The 26444-nt window shown below is 43.0% G+C and overlaps 1 protein-coding gene across 7 annotated transcripts in view; it reads right to left on the bottom strand.

Moving 5' to 3' along the window:
• The window catches only part of FOXP1 (forkhead box P1), a 380068-nt gene that overhangs the window by 280120 nt on the left and 73504 nt on the right, over positions 1 to 26444 (bottom strand). The gene's annotated exons all lie outside the window — the stretch shown is intronic.

The following is a 26444-nucleotide window of genomic DNA, read 5'->3' on the forward strand; positions in this document are numbered from 1 at the left end:
TACTTGGGTTACAATCTCCCCTTCATCCCTCTACAGAGGCAGCCTAGCAAAGCTATCTGTTCTACAGGTATTCTGAAGAATGTCTTGTAGATGACTGTCTCTTCATCAGCTTCTCATGTTGAGCAACCAAAGGAGATACTGTGATTCTTATCACATTTCACATAAGACTTCACATAGTCTTAGAGAAGATAAACAGACAAGCTGCATGTTCTGTAACATTTGCTTTAGAGGTTTCAGTGGTGAAATGTTTGAAGCTGTTTCAAAACTAGACTGATGAATTGTCTGAACATTTTCCCAAAATAACCAAGATGCTCAAAGATCATTGCTTTTACTGCAGATACAAGGCCCCGTACTTCTGCCCATGGGCTCTGCCCTGGCTACAGAATCTGGAATTCTGTCACCACAACCCTTCTCTTGGAGCCACCAAAGACTCCTTTAATGTTAAAATACACATATTCCTTCACAGGGTGAGTTATTCAGTATGCAGATTCTCAGCTTTCTAACATCCAAAGTCCACAGTCAACTGCAAAGCTCCAAAAGGCAATTCCAGTCCAGCTGCAGGCTTGGCTGATGTGTAATACTTAGGAAACTGCTACAGAAAATAAGCATATTTGAAAAACACATGGAGCTCATGTTACCAGCCTCATTTCTGTTACTAAACCACCCAAAGTCATGACATACCAATATCACAACGTGTCTCTGCCAGTGATTACACAGATCATAAGGTCAAATGATTTCCCAACTTCACTACTATCCAGTCTGTGCATACAAACAAGCTCAGCCGAAACCATGCTCCGACAAACAAAGTGAAACAAACCATTTACAGGAGAAAAATAACACAGTGAAGTTGTTCACTTCATCACTGATCGGTGCTTAACACCGCTGTTCGCTGCAGGGTTATTTCCACACATGTGACAAATAACAATCAAGGCTATTTTTCCTTGTATAGATTCTTCCACGAAAAACCATTGTCAGTTCTTCATCCAAAAACACTTTACGTTCTGACATCAACGCTAAAGAAGGGTTCTCAAAAACCTTTAATGAACTTGTAAACTAATTCTTCTGGGGAATCTGGAGCACTTGGTTCCCAGTCCTCCCTATTTTTAAGACCACCCCTTCTCTCAGGTGTTCAATAACCCAAAAAGAGCCCTGATGCCACCAGTGCCTGGGAGTGGTTCACTTTTAAAGCTTTTTGTGCATATTTTTCCATTCTCAAACATTTAGTAATGCAGCAAGACACCGACTGAGTGTCACAGTATGGATCTCCAGGTGTCCTGATGCTCATGGCACCTTCTGGGTGCCCACCCCTCAGGCAGCTGCTGCCTTCTCCCCCACAATTCAGGATTTCCCATAACTTCTGAGTTCATTATTAAGATCAGTGAAAGCAGCATCATCCCATGCTCCCTGTGCTGTTCCAATCCAGGCAGAACTTGACTGAGCTATGAGGATACCTTGCTCTAGAAATTGAAGATTCTGTCCCACACTGCTCCCTGGAACCAGCTACTGCCCTGCCTTTCTATCTCTGCTCATATCTGAAACATTAACAAATACCAGGTTTCATTTTTTTTCACATTTGAAACTTCTTTCTGTTATTGTTTAGGCTTTTGGAGAGGTTGGGGGAAAAATTGGGCACTGTCCACAAGTGAAAGTAATACCTTGTAGTTTCATTATTTACTCATCCGACAACCGCATGGAGTCAGCGAGGCTTTGGCTAACACAACCCCTAAAAAAACACACTTTACAGGCATTTTTTACTTTGTTTTTTTGAATGCAGATGACATTTAGTTAAAACTCTTTAAATCAAAGTGATTGCAAACTATGTATGTTTAATTTTCACTCCTCAGCTCTGTAAATAAGAATATTCATGTCAGCACTGCTCTCTGAGGGTGATACAGGTACACTCCAAGCTTTCCAAATCCTTTCCTTCTTCCCCTCCTTTTCTTTTTTTTCCCTTGACCACAACAAAAAGTTTCCAGCCTGAAGGACTGTACAGGGCTCTACATTAATAAATACACCAGCAGGAGTGCTTGCAAAGACTCTCCAAATCATACAAAGGCTGTGGAGGAGAAATACAACTCAGTGCACTCTTCCCACTCCCTGCTTCTAGGCAATTTAAAGTACTCTTTATTTATTTAAAGCACACCTATTAAAAAAAAAAAAAAAGTCAATTCTCATGACCTTTCCTCCATTTCCACTCATTTTCAACTCAGGTGAGCACCTGCAGATCATGGACATCAGCAGGAACTCTGCCTCATGAATGAGCAAAAAAAAGGAATTAAAATAAACACACAGGGTTTGATTGTGTATACATGAATCATCCTGATTAAAACCAAGCTTGTTTAAAGAAAAATGTCCTCCACAAGCACTTATTTTGCCACACTGAACATATGTAATAAACTTCTTAGATTTGTTTGTCCCCATTAAGTGTGAAATTTAATATTTCCATACACTAACAAGTGTATATAATTAAATATACAAGATACCCAGTACAGCCAACTTAAGCATTACAAACCACGCCAACTTGTGCACTTCCCTTCACTGTTACTGTTCCAACCACGGCATTTTTAGTGAAAATTTAATTTCCTTTTTCCCTCAGAAAAAGAAAAAGGGGGAAAAAAAAAAAAGAGGCATGTGTTAAAAACATTATTTTTAAACTCCTCAATTAGACTTTGAGTCTCCACTGTGGGCGGGCGAGCAGCACGAGGGATGTTGGGGTGAGGGGGTAACACCCAGCTCCTGCTGCAGCTCCCGTCTGGCTCAGGGCAGGGAGCTCCCCTTGCCTTCCCAGCCCACTGCAATCACTGCAGCCCACCAGGGGCCACAACTGACTCGTTTTGTTATTTTGCAGGACCCCTTGAATTAACAGCATGCAAATGTTAGGCAGGCTCTGAAGTCGGCTAATTTGAAGAAAAAGGGGGGGAAAAAAAAGAGGCATGTGTTAAAAACATTATTTTTAAACTCCTCAATTAGACTTTGAGTCTCCACTGTGGGCGGGCGAGCAGCACGAGGGATGTTGGGGTGAGGGGGTAACACCCAGCTCCTGCTGCAGCTCCCGTCTGGCTCAGGGCAGGGAGCTCCCCTTGCCTTCCCAGCCCACTGCAATCACTGCAGCCCACCAGGGGCCACAACTGACTCGTTTTGTTATTTTGCAGGACCCCTTGAATTAACAGCATGCAAATGTTAGGCAGGCTCTGAAGTCGGCTAATTTGAAAACAGAATTTCTCATTTCCCCAATTTTCTTCTTTCGCTCATTTGGTTGGGGGTTTTTTTTCGAATGAAAATGTTCACTGGGAAAATAGCTTAAATATATTTTCTGCTTTTTATTATGAAAGTCTTGCTCTTCTGAAACTATAGTTAAGTGTCTCTAAATAGTGCCAAATTAAGTTTTTTAGGCTCTCATTAATATAATTTAATAAAATACGCAAGTATCTTAGGCAAAAGCTTCATTGAAAACAATAAGTCTGATCCAAACACCTAAGTCAAAAGAAAAGTTTTTCTAGGAAGTTTAGTGGTTTCTGGGTCAGGTATTTTGCATGTCAAGCACCAAAGCTGACAAATTTCCGACTCTTTTACTAGGAAATAATCATGGAGAGAAGTTGCTTTCTATATTAAACAACTGAAATAGATGAATATTTTTAACTGAAATAAGTAGAAAAAACATAAGGTATTTTGCAGCAGACCAAGTTTGGAAAATACAAATCCAAGCCATGAATACCCAGCACAAACATGATCATGCAAATAAACCAGTTAGAACCAGCAGCAATCACTGTGGCCATGCAGAATGAAAAAAAACCTCTTCCAGCTCCTCACCTTTGAAGGGTAAACAAAATTTCTGAAACCACTTCAGCCCTAAGATTTCTAAGGCAACAGCAGTTTCGCTCACCTTAAATCCAAATTTCAAGACATTTTGTGTTGTTACAGGCACCCTAAGGATGATTTTGCATGGTAGCAAGATGAAGGCATATGCACATATTCTCTTAAGCACAAATGGAACACGAAACATGGCAGAGTAAAGGTTAAGTAGCATTTGACTGATTTTTACCTCATGGGAACTATAATTTACACGCCGCATTCATCCAAGGTAAGAGGGTTCAAATGGCACAAATTAAAAGCCTGCAGTTTCCTACTTCTGTTTTTAACATATCACATTGATACACAGCCAGTTTTTAAAGTGATAAAAGGTTTCTATCAAAATATCAAACAGCAAGAAGATGCACTATTTTTACACTGTCAGCATTGCTGTGTTTTACTGCATCCTTCCTCACTCCTCACAGCCACTGTCGATGATTATAAAATAGTAACAGCCCAAGTGTCGTCCAAAAGGACAAATTAATCTTCCAGACACCCAGCTCTTACAATCAAATCCTGGACAGAAATTTCCAGGAACAGAAATAATTAAATTAATGCAGGTTAAAAAAAACTAAACAAAAAACAAACCCGTAACACAATAAAAAGCAACAACAAAAAAGGCAGCATAGAGCACCACCAGCTACTCCAGAGAACTCTGTCTCTATCAAAGATCTTTCTGGAGGCAGGACAAGGATGCTCTTGTAAACATTCCCCAGCATCTCTTAAGCACCCAGCAAGCACTGACTTGGAAAACCCCACAAGCTTTTATATATCTTATTTTTTTACAAGTACTCATCAATGGACCCAGGGCATCACAAAACCAGCTACAGATACTATTGCCAAAAAAGCATGAATGATTTTTATCAGCGAGGCAGAGAGATGCTCAGCAGAGCTTTGGCAAAACGCCTGCTTCCCATGGCTACTACCCCCAGGACTCTGCAACCCCTCTCCAACACGCACATCAACGTGCCTGGAGTGCCTTTGGGATTCCAAACACTGTGCTACCACAAATCCTGACTCCGGCCACCTTTCCTTGACAACCAGAGCGGGGACCTGCAAAAATTGGGAAATACAGCTTTTTCTGGGTCAGTAAGTCAGTGTTTTTCCCATGTCTGATTGGCTGGGGCAATTCCACTTCAGCGTTAGTGTTGACAGAAAATATGTGCTGAGAATTTCAGAGTTCAGGATGTTCTTTAGTCATTTTGGTGATTTGATGAGGCACAGGAAATATTAGTGCATATTCTGTATTTTCAGTCGCACTCACTTCACCATTCTTATTTAAAAAAAAAAAAAGACAACAGAGCCAGATCACTGAGACTGAAATTATGAGCAATCTGACAAAAGTCAGAGATGGGGGAGGAAGGTGATAAAGACTCAGCCAAATGTTAAACTACTAGTTCAGTTTGATATTTTAATTTCTATTCAGTTCTTATTAAACCTGTCTCCAAATTAGGTGGTTGATGAAGAACAAGCCTTGCAGTGAGGCTGCCTGTGCTCCCCAGCCCCTCACCCCACGTTGTGGGTCCTGACTAATCTCAGCACTATTGCTATTAGAGACTTTCGATACCTTGGCTGTGAATTTAATATAAAACTAGATAAAGATAAGCTACCTTTCACCAGCTAGGACAAATCAAGATTTCACTGCTCCTTTCAGCAGGACTGTGAGTTTTGGACTTGATCAAAGTGTACTTGCAACTAATTATGTACTAAGATCACTGTATCAGCTGCACTGGGCAGTGTTCCCCTCCCCTGCTAATCAACACATCTCTGGCATTCTCATCCCAATGCAGAATAAAGCTGCTCTTCCTCTGGCAAAAGCCCCAAAGTACAGCTGTTGCCACTAGTATATAATTTACACTCCTCTGAACCACCAGAAGGGAACGGAGCAAATCCCAGATGCAGGATGTCCCCCAGCTTATTTCTGCAATACAAATTACTGAAGATGAGCTTCACTTTTCTTTCTGTTGAACTGGCAGAGAGCTCCACATCCTTAGGTGCCTATTTTTGTTATAGCACGCAGGGCTCCAGATAAAGGAGTTCAGAGTCAATACCCAAAAAATAATGAAGTTTAGTGCACACTTTTTATTTAATAGAATCACAGGGCAGTTTAGGCTGAAAGGGACTTTAAAGATCATCCGGTTCAACTCTCTGCCACAGGCAGGGACAGCTTCCACTGTCCCAGGCTGCTCCAAGCCCCGTCCAACCCAGCCTTGGACAGTTCCAGGGATCCAGGGGCAGCCACAGCTTCTCTGGGCAGCCTGTGCCAGGGCCTCAGCACCCTCACAGGGTTCAGTTTCTTTCTAACATTGAATCCAAATCTCTCCTTGCTTAGTTCAAAACCACTGGCCCTTATCCTATCACTAGCTGCCTTTGTAAATAGTTGCTCTCTTCTATAAGCACCCTTGAAGCACTGAAAGGTCCAACGAGGTCTTATCAGACTCTTCTCTTCTTCAAGCACCACTTTCTTGTAAAATCTACTAAAATCCAGTACAGCACAGATCTGCACTGCAGGTTTCTCCCAGAAAATTGTGTTTAAAGAGCACTGAATTTAAAAAGCAAGATTTCAAATTATGGCCATAAAGAAGTGCAGTGGGAACCCCAAGATCACGGTTTATTTCACAAACCACTGGCATCTGCTGGTAGCTTGTGGAGCACCAGCTCCAGCTGGGTGCTCCTGGGTATGCTGCCACACTCACCACCCCAGCAATCCCATCCCCAGATTTTTTTTTCTTTTAATCCTGAAACTGTGAAACCCAGTCAAACTTACAGTCCTCCTGAGGGATGCTGGCTGGACTCTGCTTCCTCCTGCACTGCTCTTCTACCCCTGGGTTTTGTGGGCTCTGCCCTGGGGACGAAGCATTGCCCTTTGCAGGATGCCCAGCTCTAGCTGGCTAACAGAAATAATAGAAAATAATTGGAACAGAAACCCTGGGCACCCACGTACCAAGTCAAGATATTGCATTTTAATTTTTTCCCCTCGGTTTCTGCATTGCTGTAGGTTAGCCTAATTGATTCGTGTTCTCACCAAATTAAAGACACAGCACGCAGACAGCATGCCAGTGAAAAAATATGGCAACAGCAAAAGTTTACAAATTTAATTTGCAATTGTTTTAGCAAAACAGCTCAGTCCACTCCTTCAGTTTTGGAAAGTAATCAGCTTGTGCTAGAGGAAGTTACCAGCTCCCAGGCAGGAGCACTTAACGCAGACGTATTTCATCAGAGATTAAGACCAGTTTTTCAGTTAAGAAGTGGATTTTGCAAGTGAGGCAACACTGCAAGTTACAATTCTGTGGGCTCAGGATCCCAGAGGAGGGGAATACTTGGAAAGTAATGACAGGGAAAAGATCTTGTGCCAAATTTCCTTTTAAAAGCAATGCTGGTGTAAATCCCAGCGAAGCATCAAAGTGACAATTTGGGGCTAAGAGGGATCCCCAAAGCAGCTCTTTTTCCCAGGCTGCCCTCAGAAGGCACAACCAGAGTCCCTAGAGCCTCTACAGAAAGGGTTAAGGCAAGCTTTCAGTCCCCTGGCTCAAACCGCCCAGCGAGCACTCCCTGCGCAAATTACAGCAGAGCACACATCCAACAGATGCCGTTCAGACAGGGGCTTTCCTTGCCCTGAGGTACAGTTCAGTTTGTCCATTCTACTGTGCAATTACAGAATCAATAAAACATCCCTTTGAAACTCCCTGGACTAGTGCCGACACGCAGACAGTAGTCAAGCTGACATTTTTTGCTGTTTCCGTTATTACCACCGTCAAGCCTTCTGAGAAGCAACACATCAAAACCCGGGCGCCGCAAAGCAAAGGAGGAAAAGCAAATGTAGAGCTGAGGTTTTTGTTCCTCCTGTCGCTCCCCAGGCGATCACACGGTGCAGGGCATACCTGCAAACAAAACCTGCTCAAAGCCAGCAGAACAGGCAATGGGAAACGCGGCGCTTCCGAAAAGCACGCGCGCCCCACCCTCCTCCTCTTCCAGCACATGAATATCCCTACTTGCCATTTTCCTGGGGAGAGGAGGGAATCTCCTCTGATTCAGATCACCTGGCCTAAACGGGGAAGCTGTGATTTGGGGATGAACTTATCAGAAAAGCAAATACCAAGCGTCCTGTTGCCTGTGTGCGCTCGTGAATGCGGCGCGAGATGTGGACTGTGTGTGGAAGTTGGGAGGTGGGGTTGAAATCTCGCCATCCATCTGTTTCTGAGCAGTGCCTGAAACACTGAAATAGAAATGGGAAGCTGCAGAGTGCCAGGAGTGGAACCTGGGAAGAAAAAATGCAGGAGCAGGACAACAAAGGGGAGGATATTGAATTAGCATGCTCAGAATGATTCAAAGGACAGTTGGATGACCAAGGACAGGCCCAGCAGAGATGTATTCACTGTCCATGAAAATGCAACCTTTTCTCCTATAAGAATTAGAAAAATCTGCCCAAATAGAAGGAAAATGTAAAGCGAAAGGTCTTAGAAGTACTTTTTAAATTACCATCTTCAGCTGTTTATTTTCATGCTCACTACATAAATCACAAATTATTTTATCATTCATTTTTGAGCTTTAAAGCTGGTGTGTATGATCAGTATCCCACATACCTACATTTCCAGGGGGAAAAAAAATTGACAATTCCTCCAAAGTACTACTTGTGTACTTGATAAACCATAAAACTTGTTTCTGAGGCCAGAGCATTCCCTCAGTTCTCCTCCTCACCAGGCAGGGCATGGGAAGCAGAGCAAGAGACTCTCCCAAACAGACCTGCCATGGCAGCCACTGATAAGGAAAGCCCACCCTCAGGATAATGAGCCTTTCCAATTTCACAGCAGATTCCTGAATCTCCCTTAAACACAGGCATTACAAACCATGCAAACCTCACACCCAGAAATAACCCATGTGTAAGAGTTTGTCAGTGGAAAAAAGGCAGCACAGGAGAATTACAGGGATGCTCAGCACCAAGCCTCAGCAATGTACAACTTCAGTATTTACAAAGTTTCTTAAAACTGCCTTATTTGAATCAGTCCTTGCCCCCTCAAAAACTATGTGCAGATTCAACTGTTTCCAAATAATAATAAAATCACCCCAAACATAGTTTTAATTCTGATGGCTCTTCACACACCGACGGCCCAGGCCTCCTGACAGAAGGAATGTGCTTGCAAGGCAGTGGTGGGGGTAAGGAGCTCTGCACCCATTTCCCAGACCTGAAAAAGGCAGGTTAAATAACCTCCCAGTGCCCTACAAAGCAGCTGCATAAAAACCACAATCCAACTCTCCCAAGTTCAAAGGTTAATTTATAAGATTATATTTCCTCCCAGAGGATGCTCACGTGTCTTCTATACCGACATAGGCCAAATAATAACTCATTTGGAGAGCAGCTTATTTTGAAGAGGTTTCACATTTAGTGATGAGCACTAAAGGAGGAGAGAGGGAGGATGTCTCACGTTCAGACTCTGTCTCAGGGTATATCATATCTTTTTGCCAGACCAGTTCTCTTTGTGGTATAAGATCATGGGTGTGTTAACTGTAAAAACTCCTTTTAAAGCTACCAAAGCTGAAGATAATAAGGTTGTGTCATCTGTACAAATACTCTGTACTGGAATGAGCATGCTGGTGCACCAGAGGAAGAGCTGGCTGAACACAAAACAGGCAGAGCAACAGAAACTGAGAAAGATCCTCGAGCCTGGCTTGTTAGGAGTGACCTAAAATGGCCCATTTTGACTCACTCCTCTCTACCTCCTCCATCAGAGGATTCAAAGGGAAACTGCAATTCAACCTTCGTGGCTGTAGCACGACTGCAACAAAACTATTTTTTGTCATGAAAGAAAAAACAAGTCGCGGGTGCCTGAATGCTGATAGATCACTTTTGCTTTAAGAGAACATCATGTCAATCAAAACTAAATTCCTTATGCTCATCACAGGAGCTTGCAACCAAGCAATACAAAAATCTCATTCGAGTTCAACCAGTAATGTGTTCAAAGGCTTCCCAATCTGCTCTGTCTCTGGCATCAGCAGCAGACAGAGAAGAGGCAGAAGAGATTGCAAAAAAAAAAAAAAAAAATTAAACAAAAAAATTTAAAAAAATTTCTTGCTGTGCAAAGTAGAAAGGCCTCTAAACCAAAATAAAAATAAGCATTAAAATGTGTGTGTTGGACTAAAAGAATACACAGCAGGCTGAAATGTGCTATATCTTCCTCACTGGTGAGGAAAGACCTCTATAACTCACCACGGGCTTTGATCACTCGTGAGCTATCAGCTATTTCTTTGCTGCTTGAGTAAATATAAGTCATTCACAGCTGAAACATAATTTCTCTCTCTTTCCCCTGCCACTATATGTTGTGTGCGAATATGTCTTGTATATAGGCACACTAACACAGCGTGCTGTTCAAATACACATCAGAGTTCACCAGATGGTGGGGATTGCCAGACACTCGTCGTTGCCATGAGCTCGGAGCCATGGTGTAACTCATGAATGATGTGTCTAAGCTGTAAGTGGGTTTTGCATAGCTACATTCCCCTCACCAACACAAAACTCGACATAAAACTCTGTTTTCTGATTATGTCCAACCTGCAACAGTTTAGAATTGTGAGAAGGCGTAAGGGAGTGTTTGGTATCACGTTGTTGGGGTTTTTTTTTCCTCCTCCCAGAGACACGGCTCTGAGGGAGCTATTTTCATCTGGGGGTTATGATTCACACCCGTACACGCAAAATTATACAGTTTAATAAAGCTGTGGCCACAGCCAGTGCCCATGTTTGGGCACAATCTAAAAAACCCAACCTCAGAAAAACAAAGGTGTTTTACCAAAAATAAGCAAGGTTTTAAGAGGCAATCATCTTAATTATGCATAGGAAAAATATATGAGATTGGAGTTTAAGTTTTGTGTACGGGCCTCAGCACGTATTTGGGCATTAAGATATTTGGGCAATAAATTATGTGAGCATAGTCTGGTAAGGATGTGAATGTGGGGTGAATTGGCAATTTCCTAGTCTTTAATTAATGATGGTGTTGAGAAGGAATGTGGCCTTCCTTCTAAATTAACAATGCTTTTTAATCAGCAAGTGAATCTGCCTATTTGAAGCAGAAGGTAGCTCTAGGCTTGCAAAAAAAGGAACAGAGGCTCCAGAAAAAAAAAAAAAGAAAAAAAAAAAAGCTGGAAACCTGGGAGGGCATACAGGGTCTTACCAGACCCTCTTTACTGCCTCCAGCAGAACCTGTATCTTATTCAAGGTCTCTAACAGCCAGTGGTGAAATAAAACCCAAGGGAAAAGAAGAAAGCTAAGAGCTAGGAAGAGTTTCCATCTGATTTGGAAGGATGGGAGATGGACAACTTAAGTCTGCTGGGCAGAGCCAAGGCGAAACTGACCCAAAACCAGGCAGGTGCCAGGGCATATCTAACTCCAAGGTGAAAGGCCTGTGTCCTTTAGATATTTCCACCTACAACATAACCATGGCATGCAGAGAGGTTGTGGATCTCCATCCAACATGAGGACACAGCATTAAAACTAACAGGTAACCCAGTAAAGCATTGTGGAAAACAGTCCTTTTACTATTGCTTTCCTAATTTATTTCAACAAAACATATTCTGCCCATCTAGTTTCTGAATATAATTCACCTTCCTTATTTTTAGCCCCTCACAGACTGAAGTCTGTTGAACAAAAGTGGTTTCTGTGCCATCAATGCTCAGGAGAGAAAGTTAATTTTAAAGATCAAGGATGTATTCTTACCTATGTATTAAATTTTAGAATGGCCTAATAGTTTAAAACATTAAGGGAAAAAAAAAGTAAGAAAAAAGATTGTTACAAGCAGCATTTGTTTTTCTAAGGTTTTAGTAAGGACTGGATGCCTCCAAGGGTTGGGGCTTCAGCTCCACTTAAGCACACAAGTTCCCTATCCAAAATTTCTTTGAACTAATAAAATCCCTGGAGGTTATCAGATTGGGCTGAATAGGGACTACGGTTTTCAACTCCTCCCCTTTTATCTGTAAATACCATGAGAGAAGCTCTCTAGCACCCGGAGTCAAATAGTTTCCTGTCTTGGCTGGGAACCACTTCAGCAAGCACTCGAGGCCATGAGCAGCAGTTGGGTGCAGGCTCTGGGCAGGAGGAGCTGTGTCAGTCACTGCCGGCTCACCCCAGCCCCGCTCCCAGGAGCGTGTTTCAGCACGACCTGCCTGGGTTAACTACAAACCCTGCACATTTCTGACTCCCAGACAACTCTCTGAGGCCACAGGGAATGCTGTCTCCCTTCTTGCAAGGCAGCATCGTCCCCTGATATGCCCCTAGCACTGCATCCCCTTAAATTCAAGGTGCGGGGTCAACCCTCACAGAGACAAAATTTCCATCCTTGCCAAACCATCCTCTCTTCCCCAGGAGCATCAGTGAGCACTGAAGAGCCCGAGCCCTCTGGATATTCAGTTCCCCTTGTCCAACAACAGACATCTCACCCCCAGCCACAGCCTATTCAGATGGAGGAAGAAAAGAGAGGATCAAAAAGTCCTCTGTCTGGCACAAACGTTCCTGCTGGGAGCTGAGCACACACTGAATAGCCTGTTCATGGTGTCTGTGCTAAAAGTAAGGACCTGGCTTTATTTCTTTGTTGATGTTGATATAACTTAAGAAGCTGAAATAGCTGAAACTGATAAATCTTGGGAATGGAAGGCTTGCACAGGGGGCAGAGGCATCCCACACACCCCGCACCATCCTTACTGTTATTTCCCACTCAAGGAGCAGAGCAGCACTTTATTCTTTCAAATGGACAGAATATATGGTGGTGGGGGAGCACAAGTGTACAAAGCAATAATGAAAAAACTATGTTGTGCTCCTGACTGGAGAGACTGGCAGTCTGAAAAGTACACATGTGTGACAGTAAAATAAAAATGTGAACTTTGTTTGGATAAGAAATCCAAGTTTAATTCAGGCTAGTTACTACTAGTAACCTCAACCCCTCCCAAAAAATCAGATTTAATTCAATTAAAATGTCTTCCTGCAATTTTTTTTCCTTTTTTTTTTTTGAGGTGAATATTCCTGATTTTTTAAGGTACTTTTTAAACAACTCTTCCCTGGCTACTGAATGCTCCAAGGTCCTGTATCTCATGGCTTCACAGCCCGCTGAGAATAGACAGCTCTTTCTTGCTAAGAAATTACTTACAATTTTTACACAATACCAAACCACAGCCATCCTATCACCTTTAAAAGAGATGATGTTTTCCCCCTTCTGAAGCATCTTAGCCTTTTTTGTTCAGCTAGACCAGCTATGAGCAGGCTCTTCCACACTGACATTTTCAGAGCTACTTAAGATGTTTTGATTACCCAAATTCAAACAGCTCTTCAAAAAAAAAAAAAATTCTCTTTGGCAATTTTGCAAATCTCATCCTAAACCTTAACATATTTCTTCAACACGAGGCCCTCGTTAGCCTCCGAAACCGATGGCTTCCAAAAGCTGTGGATGCGTGGGAGTCCTTGATGCCCCGTGTCAACCCAGCCATCACCCACAGCAAGAACCATTTCACAGGACTGCCAGGCAGCATCCCGCACCAAGAACAGCCCTCGTCTGCAACCAAGGGAGCCCAACCCCAAAAGGAGGCACAGCTCACACCCCCAAGGCACAGAACTGGGGAGAGGCTGAGGAAAGCCGGCACAGAGCCGGGGAAGGAGGCAGGCTGGCTCCGGCTCAGCTCCCTGGCACAATGGACCTTTGGGGAGCTGGATTCTCAGCTACCAGCCCTAACAACTTCATTACTTAATTAAATGTACTCGCAGAGCAATCCGTGCGGGAGCGCGGGCAGGCAGCAGCCCCGCTCCACAATGCAGCACATGTCCTGGCCATAAAGTTACCCAGGCAGTTGCTTCCTTGCCTGAATGCTGAACACAACCATGGCCTCTGGATGCAAATTACTGGCTTTTATAGGTTCCTAAAAACATTTCACCGTGTCTGCTGAACAATGTGGGAGTTGTAGAAAGGGCCCGATGATGGCAATGGTGTAATTAAAAGCTGTGAGTGGAAAAAAAACCCCATCAGGTTCCTTCTTCCAGACAGAAAAACTGGTAAAAATGTACTTCTTGGAAATAGTTTAAAAGAAAATGTCAAAGTAAATAAATAAAGAAACCCCCATATTCACCCCTCCCTGTAATCCCTCAAGTTTCCAATAGCTTCCCCGCTCAGTGCCCGTGAAGGAAGCCATATATGCTAGAGCACATCCCTAAGCCCTGTGCTCTATCTCAGAAAGAAATGAGATAGAGAAACTCTCCCTATCTAATCACCAGCCCTGTCTGGGACTAACAGAAGTTACTATCTCTGCCTGCCTGTCAGGAACTGCACAAAACCCATCGGTGCTGGGCTGATATGGCAGCAAGAGGTGTGAGGGCTGTAGAACCATCCTGCAGCTTTGGGATGGGCACCAACCCACACCAACACCCCTGGGAACAGCCTGATCCCAGCGAGCCAGACCCCTTCTCCTGTGCTGGGATGGCAGGAGGACTTCAGATAAACCCTGCCCATCTGGGTCCCTGGACCAGCACAATGTTTGCACAATGTTTAGGGACATTCTGTTGTTTCATCTGCTGCAGGGTTCAAGTCAATCTACTGTGAGGATAGGCACAGGTTGCCCAGAGAAGGTGTGGATGGCCATCTCTGGAAGTGTCCAAGACCAAGCTGGATGAGGCTTTGAGCAACCTGAGCTAGTGAAAGGTGACCCAGGAGGGTCTAAAACTAGATGGTCTTTAAGTTCCCTTCCAACCCAAATCATTCAAACCCAAACCACTCAGTGAGTCCATGATTAGAGCAGAAAAAGAATGAGGGGAACCCCTCATCCAAATGATGAACTATCCCAAACCTTCTAAGACATACAGAGGGGGATAACTCCTGCTGTTTCCTCCCTCTCCAAAAATATAAATTTACAGCCACATCAGCTGGCAGTGCGGCTGACATCCAAGTGGGTGGCCATCACTGGCAGCATGGGGACCCACCCAGCCCATTCCCAGTTTAAATGTGCAGGGCCAGCACTGGGTTTTGAACACATCTGGGCAGGAGTTAGTCCCAAGCAGCCTCTGTGCCTAATACAGGAACTTCCTCCGACGGCACATTACAGCACTCTCCAAGTACAGGCATGCTGCTCTGTTTCTCCAAGCATTAGCTGTGGCCTCAAACAATCAAGAAGCTTTTTTTTTTTTTAAACCCCCCCCTTCCTTTTTTTTTTTTTTTTTTGGAGAAATGATCAAACCGGGGGTGGGGACAGAACATCCTGCGTGAAACCGCATCCTGAACAAGCATCACCACGATTCACTGTAAATAAATACTCTCTCCTTGCAGCACTTCCGTCAACTGTCACTGCCTTGGCTCCAATCACCTTTCAAGTCCAAACAGGAAAGCAGAGAAAAGCGAGTGAGATGGCAGATATGAGGTTTAATTTGCTTTTCACTGCAGTTTTCATTGGTGGTGCGCTTCCAATTCGTCGGCATTGCCAGCTGCCTGGAATCACTCCTGGACCCAGTTTTTTCCTGTTAACCTTCATAATTGTATTATTATGGGCAAGCCCACAAACCGTGCTACAAAAAGCTGTAAAAAGTGCAGCTTCCACCCTTTATTAGATAAGCAGCCATATCCAAACCCAGCTCCTGCAGACAGAAAGGCAACGCAGATTTACTGAACATGTTTCTTCACCTATGTTTTACATAATGCAAGATGTGCCTGCTAAAAAAAAAAAAAAATAAAGCTGACAGGGGGGGTGGCAAAGGGATTACAGGAGGAAATAAGTTTGACCTCAATTTTCTTGAAAACTTGCAAAAACATATATATATAAATTTGGGGAGATCACAGACGTGAGCGGATGGCAGTGCCGGGCAGGAGAGCCAAGGCAGGAGCTCCCTCACTCCGTGCACGTGAGCTGGCTGAGGGGTGGGACAGCTGCACACCCCACAGGGTTTTGTACAAGCTCATGATGAGGAAGAAGAAGAGGAGCTGCCTCTCGTGCGCACCCCCTCGTGGGCACCGAGGCTGGAGGGATGGGGCGACTGCACAGATGTGCTTGTCCAGGGGATGAAAACTGGAGGAAAAACTCTCCTGAACCTCCATCAGACCAGAGCAGAGTGCAGCCCCCTCAACTTCAGGAGGGGAGCAAAGCCCTCCTGGCAGCCACATCCCCCCTGGGTGTGCCGGGATGGACGGGATCCCCTCCCCGCTGCACACGCACCCAACGAGCAATTTAATTAATAAAAGTAAAACTGAAGTATTACATGTAGCAGCAAAGCATTATTAAAAGCCATAATGTCTCAAAGGTTCCTATGAAGTCATGTTCTTACAATTCACTCCAAAGAATTTAAAGACAAAATTACATGCTTGGTAATACTCCGGGGAGCACGCTTTTCTATGTGGCCCATTGTTTGTGTATGATGCATGGCTTTGAGAAAGTGGCATTGTTAAAGGGATCATAAATCACAAAGGGGAAGTTTGACTTTTTATTTTTTTTTATTTTTATTTTAAAGAAATCTTATTCCAGACAGGGCTTTCCTCTGCTGTGGAATTTTCAGCTTATTTCAGCAAATGAACTGACATCAGACCAGCATAGGCTGTGGGGGTCTCAAGCTGCTAAAATGAGCATCACCTTCTTCCCTAGAGTCTCTCCAGAGAAATAAGCATTCCACAGTCAGTATCTCAGGATTAGTATACCTGATTCCAAGGGAACGTTTATTTTTCTAAAGATAACTCTCCAAGATAAAATCTTGAATTTTAAAGAGCAGCACTAAAACTTCTGCACTGCCTTTTGCAAAGATTTCTTGGTGCGGTTTGCCACCTTACACTTCTTCAAATGATCTCTGGCTTTAGTGTGGTTATTTATTTTTAGGCATATTAGTTCTGAATTTGGAGACCAGTGGGCTCTGTGTTCTTCAACAGCAAGCAGCAAATGCCAAATCACTTACTACCCACAGGCACCCACCCCAACTTCTCTGTGCACATGAATTAGCCAGTAGCCTCCTCCCAGAGCAACCACAATGAAGTTACAGCTCTGATAAGGCTGATGTGCTGCACCTCTCACTGGAGCTGAAAATGCAGAACAGTCTCCATGGCACTGCCCAGCCTCAGCTCAAACTCCAGCAACCAACCAAAAACCAACCCAGATGAAAACCAGCAAAAATTCAAGGGTGTCACCATAAGCCCGTCCCAATATTTAGCAGTAACTCCCTGCTATGAACAAACCACACAAAGCAATTTGCAAGGGAAGAACCAACACATTCAAGAATGAATCAGCAGGGATCAGCCAAGCCAGAAAGGCAGGAGTGTCAACAAGCTCCAGAAGCCCAACCAGGCACCACTGGAGGGTGGTTTTCACACACACACAAGCATTTACCAAAGCACCTGCTTCTTTAAGGGGGTACCCCAGGGCATAAAGCAAGCAGGCATCTTCCTCCCCAGGGGCCAGATCCCAAAACACAGAGCACGTGGGTTCACCCCCTGATTAAGTGAAATTCCTCTGTCACACCATCTCTTATGGCCTGCTCCATGTGTCTGTAATTTGTGTTCTGTGTAGGTATTTCACATGCCCATTCACATGCAGAGGAAAACCTCCAGCAGCATTCCTTCCTACTGTGAAGAAATATTAAACTTTTCAAAGCAAATCTTAAATACTGGCTGTTACCTTTATGGATGCACCAATACTTCCAGCAGTGCAAGATTTCCAGCTACAAATCATCTCTATAAATCACATTTCCCTGGGAATCAGTGCTACATCTCTGCATCCTACTGTCCATACAGCTCCTGTACCACACACAACGAGCCCTCCTATCCCATATTTAACTATTTTCCTGGATGTTTTCCTGTTGCAGCTCACAAGAAGTACAAAGTATTTGGGTTTTTTCAAACTTAGTCACCAGACAGTACCAGGTTAATCTAAATGGCCTTTACTCCTGGCTGGCATAAATCAGCACAGATACAGCAAGTGCTGAAGAATTAAGGAACTGTGTCAGTTTATGCCAGCTAAAAATCTGACCCCATTCATCTGATTTGCCTCGAGACAGTCACTACAGTCAGAATGCAAGAATAAATTAGCATGGATTAAACCTAGGAAAACCTGCTGAGGAAACTTGACTGTGTTCAAATATACAGAACTGGAGTTAAAATGCACAATTAGGAGTGAAGTTAAGTCATGTGACCTAAATACCATTAAGCAATAGGATCAGTCCACTACTAGTTATCCCTAAATATAAGAGAAAAAAACCCAACCTTCCTATTTAAGGACCAACTGCTCACAAATTTACAATGGTTGACTCAAGAAACACATGGCACCTTCCTCTGCCAAAACATCTCCCTCCTTCAGGAGAGCTGACTTCATCCAGCACTGGTGGAAGGTCTCTGTCTGCATTATTCTTATAGTATTGACTATTCAGCTGCCAACACTACATGAAGGAACTATTTATGCTCCATAAAAGGCTTGGATGTAGTCTGGAACACAGGCAGAAATGAGAGCGCTAAATCAAGCTAATTATTTTGAGACCTTCCAACTAGAAACCTTATTACAATAAAATCCACGTGTTTCTCTACTTGTGCACCTTGCTAAGGATTTCCACTCTGTGTGCTCAAAAAGGTCATCATATGGAAACAATTACAGCACACAAGCTTAAACTGACTTCTACCAATGCAAGGACCCTTGACCCATCTTTATGGGCGTTTTAAATAATTTATGTGCAACTTGAATGCAATCTGCTCTACTTGACATCTCTGACCCAGAGCATATCGAGGTTTATGTTGGGTTTCTTTAACACTGAGACCCTGTCAAGGGAAGATGTGATCTATGCTGTTACAACAGGAGCTCTCCTGCACCAGCCACTGAAGCAGGGCTCCACCAATCCCCACTGCTGCCCCTCTGCCAAAGTGTTCTGGCCAAAGAAAAAATGCTTATTTTTCTCTTCCTTAAGGTTTCCTGTAGGCAAGCTCTCTCTTTTCCTGTCTTTACTGAAGGATGTCCAGAGAAGGACCAGAAAGGGCTGGTGGAAAGGGGAGAGCTTCACCACGGCCTGAACCAGAGCATGGCCACAGCTCCCATGGAAGAAAGAGTTCACTGCAAGGGACACAGCCCTGCTGCTCCTGGAAGGGAACACAGGTTTTGAGGAAAGGCTAAAAAAAACCTTAATACTCGCTCTATGTGGGAGAACTGATTAGCCAAAAATACTCTCTGGGAGCTCATGGAACTCTGTGCCGTGTCCTCTGCAAAGGAGATGGGAAGAGCCAAGCCCCTGGGGAGAGCAGTAAATCCCTGCAGGAGCAGGCAGGGAGGGCAGAAAGCAGTGGGGAGGACACAACGCACAGGGGAAGGGGCCTGAGCCCCTCTGCTTCCACAGCTGATGGGCTGAGGCCACCCCAGAAGGGATCTCAGTCCCACCTAGCCTGAGCCCCTCTGCTTCCACAGCTGGGCTGAGGCCACCCCAGAAGGGATCTCAGTCCCACCTCACCTGGCACAAGCCCCCAGACTTGGATGGATCCTCTTGGAAAGGAGCTGAGGGGCGACCACAGGAATCCTGCACGTGTGATTTCGGTATTTGAGGCCAATGAGTGAGGAGGCATTCTGAAACGTGGAATGGTCTGGTTGGAAGGGACCTTGAAGACCACCATGGCCAACCCCCCTGTCACAGGCAGCTCACCCTCCACTTGGGACTCCCTGCCTTCATCTTCAGAGGGTTCTCACTGGTAACCACAAATTAATCCATCCCAAGCATGAGCCTGATTGAAATCAGTGATTTGAATCACTGATTCTAATCATGGTTTATATCAAAAAGCAGGAAACATGATTTAAATCACTGATTTCAATCTTGTTTTGCATTTGTACTTTTATATTTGTTTTCCCAAAGAAGCGTCAATTCTAATTGGTTAGCAACTTAATAAAATAAGGCCTTTTCATTACTTTAATTTTTCTGTCTGCTAAAGATGATAACAGGTTATTTTCACATCCATTTGCATCCCTAAGTTTTAGGCTATGACTGTGTTAGAAATCATGACAGTTTTTATTATTTGGCAATTTTAGGATTCATATCGATCTTCATTTGGTTGAAAAATAAAACTGAAAGAAAATGAAAATAACATTTTTATTTATTAAATGAAGATTGTTTAAATATGCTGGATACATAATGAGTTTATTCATTTATGCATGTAAAACATTTACCGAACATGATCTGTTGTAAGAAAATGGAATATATTACAATTACAGCAGTATTAGATCTCCATCTTCCACACCTTTATTTTATTCCTAGACTGGAAAAGGAGAGCAAGGTCTCCTTTTCACAGTTTTTACTGAATCATCAAAGGAATTACTGAAACTAATCATTCAGCCCTATCTCAATGAACACTGAAACCAAACTTAGTCTACAGAAGGTCATCTAAGCTTATCAATATTCACATACTCTAACAACTCAAAGAGCCAACTTCAGCTAGGTCATTGGGCTTTTTTTTTTAAAATGCAATCAAGGAATTTTATTTTTATTTTGTATTTAATAATTTATGAACACAAAATGCTTCAAATTTCAGTATAATCTAAAAATAGTATTTTTAAATATTTTAAAAATAAACATCATAGAATTTAAATAAAAGTAATATTTAAAAACTATCTAAAGCTAAACCATTTTGTCTGCCTATTTAACCTGCACTTCTAAATAACTTAAACATGTCTAAATATTAAGCAGGTCATAACCAGTACAGTCAATAATAAATGTCATAGAATTTAAATAAAAGTATTATTTTTAAAACTGTCTAAAGCTAAACCATTTTGTCTGCCTATTTAACCTGCACTTCTAAATAACTTAAACATGTCTAAATATTAAGCAGGTCATAACCAGTACAGTCAATAAAATTAAAAAAAAAAACACCTACCAAAACAGAAAACAAAACAAAAGAAGCAGCTCACTTTTCTTTAACTTGAGATATTCAAATTCAGGAGTTATTAAAATAAAAAAAATTAAAAAAAAAAACACCTACCAAAACAGAAAACAAAACAAAAGAAGCAGCTCACTTTTCTTTAACTTGAGATATTCAAATTCAGGAGGTATTAAAATAAAAAACTAAAAAATAATAAAAAGAAAAAAGAGCTGGTTTATGATCCTGGGTTCAAAGTTCTTGGTTCTCTGCTACCTGGTGACTCTGTAGATATTTTGACTTTGCTGCATGAGGTGATGGAACACCCCCAGCCCGGATAGCCATACACCCTGAAACCAACTCCCTGCATTACAGTCTGCTGCAAAACCCTATTTAAGGGAAAAAAAAAAAAAAAAAAAAAAGAAAGGGGGGGAAAAAATGCAGCCAGAGGGGGGAAGTGAGGGGGAGGAAGAAAAGAAAAGTCGCTCTATTGAGTACAGCATCTCTACCACACATAATTCAAGGACTATAGCCAGTATGAGTTGGGGGGTAGGGGGGAGAAGGGAGCTTTTTTTATCCTTTTCCTTCAAAGAAACACATCAGAAATAAACTGCTATTCATTTAGGTAAATCCCCATCACATTTACTTTCAGCAAACCTAAATAATAATACAAAATAACCCAAAATGCCACGAAGGAACGATATATATAACATGTGGTAAATAAAAGTTTAACAAATCCCTGGAGAGTTACCACCAGCACTGAATGGGGCATTTCTTTCCTAAAGAATTTACAAATCCACGCTCACAGAGGATTTCAAAAATAATAATTACAATCTGAACGGTAACAACAATTTGGGTGTTTCTTTTGGACTTAAAATAAAAACAATTACATATAAATACTACCTAAGCATACATGCCATCTCAATCAGGAGGGACTGAAATGGAAGAACACACAGCTTACAGGCAACTAGTTCTGAAAATATAAATGTATGCTGTTCTTTAAATACAATTTTGTAAGTTTAGGTTTTATGGCAATTTGAGATCCCATTTTGACAGTCTTGCATGCACCACACACCACCTCCCTATAAAAAACACATACAGAAAGGTATTCGTGTTCTTGGTTAAGGCAAGATTAACACAACAACCCCTTTTCCAAAAAAAAAAAAAAAAGGAAATTTAAAACAGAAAAAAGGTCTTGCAATAAGAAGGCTGTTTTACTGTTTATGTTACAATTCTAAGTGACTGGATGTAGCATAAAGCTATGATTATTTTCCTGTGGTCATATTCTATGTGATTTAGAGCATGTTTAGGGAAAACGTTAACTGAGACACGGGGCTGTAAACAGACCCAGAATTTGGGCACAGAAATGCACCCCCTCGTGCTGACCCACATCCAACCTGTGTGAGACTTTATTTATTGTTCAGAGTTCACTGCAAAGGAGTGAAGCTGTCTCTAATGCCATACAAATTTGGCTATCAGCTGTCCTATGCAAATTTGTCTCTAATTACATATGCATTACTGAGCTATGAAATAAGTCAGTGTGTTGTGGTATGTGAATACACATCCCGTTCTTGTTTTTGAGCATAATAGTTTTCAGTGTCTGCAGAGTGTTCATATCCTGTGGACTTGTCTTTTTTTTTTTCCCTTTTCCTTTCTATCCTGCGGACTTCTCCTCCCCCACATCTTTTTTTTAATGAGACACCTTTTTCCTAATAAAAAAATAAATTAAGATAGAATTTGTTTTTTAAACCTGTTCTTAAAAGAATATGAATTCCAGCCAGAGAGATGAAGCAAAACCCAAGGATTTTTTTTTTTTTTATTTTGTGTAATGAATTAGCTTTTAAAAAGGTTGAACAATAAACAAACAACTACCTGAAAAACATTTTTGTGAGCTAATTATGTACTAAGCAAGAAGTAATTTTATCCTTATACCCACATTTTATGTTTTGGGCACTTCTATTTCATGTCCCTTGACACCTTCTCCAATAATCCATCTACTTTATATTGGAAAGCCTCACATGAATAAAACTTTATGGCACTACAGGCATTTAGCCTTCCACTGACATTCCTGGCCTGTTCAATTCTGCAATTCAATCAAAATCAAATCTCAAAATCCTCTTGTCAGCCAGCGCTGCTTTCATATGCCTGAGCCCTGTGTAAGGATAACTGCATCCAATCTTTCCCCCAAGCAGTGCTTATATTGTTTTATTACAGTTCAATGAGTGGAGTTCAAAATTACATGCAGCTGCCTACTACTGTGGTCTGTCTGTGCTACGCATGGACACAAGTATTGCCCACCAGGCTTGAAATCATTCACTTACTGGTCTGGCAAGAGACACTGCGAGCACTTCACTGTGTGGAGGAACATCCTGCCTGCTAGATCTAAAGAGGGTGATGTTAGCAGATCAGTCCCTTTATAAAGGGATTGTGAAAGCCCTATGAAATGCAACTCAAATGTGCTCGATGTTAAGCATGTGGCTACTGCACATAAAAGCAAAGATAAACCTCAACATGCACTACTCATTCGTGGAAAGCTTGTGAGGGAAGATAAAGGACAGGGGAATAAAAGGCATCTCACTGAGTTTTATATGTGTTTTAAATGACAAAGCTTCATTTAGACAATTTTATCTTTTCCTTTCCCCCCTCCCCAATCTTCACACTGAAGCAAAAGGATAAAACAAAGCTAATTAAATACTATTTAATCAGATGAACAATGCAGCTACTTCAGTTCAAATTGCTTAAAAACTCCTGCAGCACTAGCTCCCATACAGCCTGGCTGCAGGGAGAGAGCATCAAAATTGGGCAGGAATTCCACCCCACACTCGCTGGGGGCTGGAGATAAAGAGTGCCAAGAGATTGCCTCCTGTGCTATGACCAGGGCTGGAAAACAGCAACAGCCATGAGCTGCTGGAAAAGGGCTCATCCACAGGCTGCCCAGCCAGGTACCAGCACAACCCCCCCACATCCAGCAGCAGCATCCTCTCAGCACACAGGGAATTCCACCAACACTCCTACAGGTTAACCTGTGGCCCATCACATTAACATTTAGTGATCATTTTTACTCAGCTTTCCGTCAGCATTTCACGGTATTACAACAGTGACCAAAATGAAAAAAAGAAAAAAAAAAAGAAAAGAATAAAAGCCTTGTATCAAAGGCTATTCATCAAATATTGTACTGTGACTAAATTCTGTAAGAGTAGCAAGTGAGAAAACAGAGGCAACACATTGTTAGACATCCTGCCGAGAAAAAGCTCTCTCAGAGATGAACCCCATTACCTTCCAGCACACAGGTCTGAGAACCAAGCTAACCACACAACAAACCACCAACCTATGACAGCAGCACTAAACTGCTCGTCCACGAATCATGGCTTCATTTCTTTTTTAAAAACAACAGAGAGAGGTGGAAAAAAAGCCCTCTCAGCTGCTGTGCAACTGCTCACGTGCTGGTTATGCAGAACCAAACCCAGTCGTGAGGCTGGCCAGCTTTTGGGCTTTTCACTGCCTTCAATCAAGAGTAGGGTGGATGACTGTGTGCACATCATACATGTGCCTGTTAATCTGTTTCTACATCTCTTTGTACAAAGCCTGGACAGGGAAATCTGGAAATGTGACAGCAGTGACCAATCCTGGAGCCACCGACTGTGACACTCCAGGACAGAGGCACAGCCCCCAGCTCAGGCACTGGGATACAGCCCACACAACGCAGCTGCAAGATCCCACTGCACATGGGTTTGTGGCCAGGCAGTCACATCTCCTTCATGTCTAGCTATGGTACAATGACAGATTTGGGAACACTTGTACCAAATCTCGGAGTGCTATGATCACAGCCATTTCAGTCATCTCCTTCCCATCTGAAACCACCAACAGCACCTTCCTGTACAAGACTAAAGTTTCTCTGGTAGAGATGGACTGGATTACGGAGCACTAAAGCCCTGGGGGAGTTCCTGCACAGCTCCCCACAGCAGCCCTGTCCCCACATGCCTCACATACTCAGGGCCAACACGGAAAACCCTCAGAGGAAACACAACTTCCCTTTGTTAAAGCAACTGAGGGCAATGAGGGTGAGGGAAGGAGTAATAAGCCCTCCACCAGCCTGCAGATCAGGCTTTGCAGCTCCACACATGGCTGAAACTTTCAGTTTTGGGGTGTTCTGCAGCCTGAGTCACAAATCCCCTGGGTGCTGCACATGTGCCATGACAGCACATCTCCACCACCCCCCCCAGGACAGGGGAACCTGTGCCCTCCCAGGGACCAAACTTGGCCAGCAAAGTGCTAACAAAACATCAGCAGAGGAACCCAGCTCAGAGAGAGAGGATCTGGTCCCTGTCAATGCGCGATGACATATCAACATTACAGAATCCAAAACTGGAGGCAAACCACTTGGGCGTGCACTGGGGCTAAGGAGGGGAAAAACCGTCTCGCTCCACATGCACGCTTGTAGGAAGTGACAAAGCATCACGTCTGCCTGCCACCCGAAACACATTTAGCAGCCTATAGATAGCAACCCAACGAGACAGATCCGGCACAGGAGCCCGGGTGACTCTGCACCTGTGGCTCTGCCGTGGATCCAAAGGGACCAGAGGCAAACCGGGAGCTGCAGCTCCCACCCGCCTCCTTTATCACCACCATCACAGTATTTACTGTAACACATGTGACTTAGTGAAGCCCCAGATTAATTAAATGAACTCCTCCATTAATCAATCAATCAATCCAGCACAGAGCAGTTGAAATATTGAATTACTTAAGAGCAGCATCTTTATATAGGACTTTTAAAGGTCTGCTCTGGAGGACCTTATCCCCAGTAATTAAATTCAGCCTCACAAGCAGAGGAGCATAAGAAACCCAGAGGAGGCCCTGGGGTTGCAAGAGCAGGAGCATGGGCACATTCCTGGGTGGGAGGGAAACACCAGCTCCTGCCTTGGAAAACTGCCCCATCCCAAGGGGTCAGTGAGCTGCTCCCAAAACAAACATTCCTCTGAACCTGCCTTGGAAACAACCTCCCCACACACTGACAGTGAGGGCTTCTCCTTCTTCCATCAGGATCACTAATCAATTCAGTCAGAAAACCAAGATCAGCATTGCCCAATGCTAACGAACAGCTCACTTCCAGCTGGCAGAGCAGGAACAGGGGTGAGGAGGAGAGCAGAGCCATGTGCTGGTACTCTGGGAATACCTGAATGCATACATAATAGTTGCAAAACCTGTAAAGTCAGTAAAGGTTATCTAATTTTATATATGGTGAAATTTAGGCAGAGAGAGTTGAAACACGTTGTTCTGAGATGTGCAGAGCACCGGTGAGAATGTCAGTAATAGGAACACCAATCTCCCATCATCCTGAAAGCCAGGCACACAAACTGCTAATACGATCAATTTTGTCATCTGTGGGTCCACTTGAACCACTGTATTTGGACATCAAAATAGGAGGAATGAATTCTACACTTTTTTCCCATCTTCATTTCAGTCTGGATGAGACTGGTGTAGCTATGGTTATAAATGGGGGAAAGGACAACAGGGGGAGAAAAAAAAACCCCAGCCTATGCATATAATCATTCCAATTACTGAAAAATCCCCATGATCGGAAACTTCTCTTATAGCATGCAAACTGCTGTTTCCCTTAGGCAACAAAAAATTAAGTTTCACAAGGCTCCCCCTCAAAAAACAGACCTATAACATCTAGGCAAAAATAACTAATCCTGGTATGTCTTCCCCACCCCCAGCAAATATAAATATTTTAGCTATTTCAGCTGCAAGAGTCTGATTTAAGTGGCTATAACTTCTTTT

This window comes from Passer montanus, unplaced genomic scaffold (genome assembly GCF_014805655.1).
Source record: "Passer montanus isolate IOZ18808 unplaced genomic scaffold, ASM1480565v1 scaffold9, whole genome shotgun sequence".
Lineage (NCBI taxonomy): Eukaryota > Metazoa > Chordata > Aves > Passeriformes > Passeridae > Passer > Passer montanus.